Source organism: Theobroma umbraticum, unplaced genomic scaffold (genome assembly GCF_002168275.2).
Source record: "Theobroma umbraticum cultivar Fairchild unplaced genomic scaffold, ASM216827v3 scaffold_743.0, whole genome shotgun sequence".
Lineage (NCBI taxonomy): Eukaryota > Viridiplantae > Streptophyta > Magnoliopsida > Malvales > Malvaceae > Theobroma > Theobroma umbraticum.
Window position 1 is genome coordinate 62,698 of NW_018397307.1, and position 2,054 is coordinate 64,751.

Here is a 2,054-nt window from a genome sequence, read left to right on the forward strand (position 1 = left end):
AGTTGAATTTTTTAACATTTTTGTTTAAAATAGATTGTAATTGAATGTTTACCTCAGGAAACATGAAGAAAAAGCCATTCATTGGCAAGATAAGTCCATTTATAGTTACCCATGCCTTCAAAAGCCTAATTACTCGCTTTGAATGGTTTTATAATATCATAATTGATTTTGGGTTCAATGTTTTTATATTTTTATTCAAAATAGATTGTAATTGATTTTCTACCTTAGGAAACATAAAGAAAAAGCCATTCATTGACAAGAAATGTCTATTTATAGTTACCCATGCCTTCAAAAGCCTAATTACTTGCTTTAAATGGTTTTATAATATCATAATTGATTTTAGTTTCAATTTTTTCACATTTTTTGTTAAAGCATATTATAATTGAATGTTTACCTCAGGAAACATGAAGAAAAAGCCTTACATTGGTAAGAAAAGTCTATTTATAGTCACCCATACTTTTGAAAGCCTTATTATGTGCTTTAAATGGTTTTATAATCTCATAATTGATTTCAAGTTGAATTTTTTTACATTTTTTATTAAAATAGATTATAATTGAGTGTTTTCCTTGGAAAACATGAAGAAAAGGCCATTCATTGTCAAGAAAAGCCCATTTATAGTCACCCATGCTTTTGAAAGCCTTATTACAAGCTTTAAACGGTTTTATAATCTCATAATTGATTTTATGTTGAATTTTTTTATATTTTTTATTAAAAAAGATTATAGTTGAATGCCTACCTTGAGCAACTTGAAGAAAAAGCCATTCATTGGTGAGAAAAATCTATTTATATTTACCCATGCCTTCAAAAGCCTAATTACTTGCTTTAAATATTTTTATAATCTCATAACTGATTTTAGGATGAATGTTTTCACATTTTTGGTTAAAACATATTATAATTGCATATCTGCATTGAGAAACATGAAGAAAAAACCTTTCATTGGTAAGAAAAGCCCATTTATGGCTGCCTAAGCCTTCGAAGGCCTTATTACTAGCTTTAAATAGTTTTACAATCTTATAATTGATTTCAGGTTAAATTTTTTTATATTTTTTATTAAAACAAATTATAACTGAATGTCTGCCTTAGGAAACATGAACAGAAAGCCATTCAATGGCATGAAAAGTCCATTTATAATCACTTATGCCTTCGAAAGCCTTATTACTTGTTTTAATTAGTTTTATAATCTCATAATTGATTTTAAGTTGAATTTTTATGCATTTTTGGTTAAATATATTATAATTGAGTCTCTGCTTTAGGAAACGTGAGGTAAAAGCTATCCATTGGTAAGAAAAGTCCATTTATAGTCACTTAAGACTTCGAAAGCCTTATTACTCGTTTTAAATAATTTTATAATCTCATAATTGATTTTAAGTTGAATTTTTTTAATATTTTTAGTTAAAATAGATTATAATTGAATGTCTACCTTGAAAACGTGAAGAAAAAGTCATTTATTGGCAAGAAAAGTCCATTTCTAGCTACCTATGCCTTCGAAAGCCTTATTACTTGCTTTAATTGGTTTTATAATCTTATAATTGATTTAAGTTGAATTTTATGCATTTTTGGTTAAAATATATTATAATTGAGTCTTTACTTTAGGAAACGTGAACTAAAAGCCATCTATTGACAAGAAAAGTCCATTTATAGTCACTTAAGCCTTCAAAAGCCTTATTACTCGCTTTACATGGTTTTATAATCTCATAATTGATTTTAAGTTGAATTGGTTTTATATTTTTAGTTAAAACAAATTGTAATTGAATGTCTACATTAGAAAACAATAAGAAAAAGCCATTCATTGGTAAGAAATGTCCGATTATAGTCACTCATGCCTTTGAAAGCCTTATTACTTGCTTTAAATGCTTTTATAATCTGATAATTGATCTTAAGTTGAATTTTTTTATATTTTTTGTTAAAAAAAATTGTAATTAAATGTCTTCCTTAAAAAATATGAAGCAAAAGCCATCCATCGGAGAGAAAAGTTCATTTATAGTCACTTATGCCATTGCAAGCCTTATCACTCACTTTAAATGGTTTTATAATCTCATAATTGATTTTAAGTT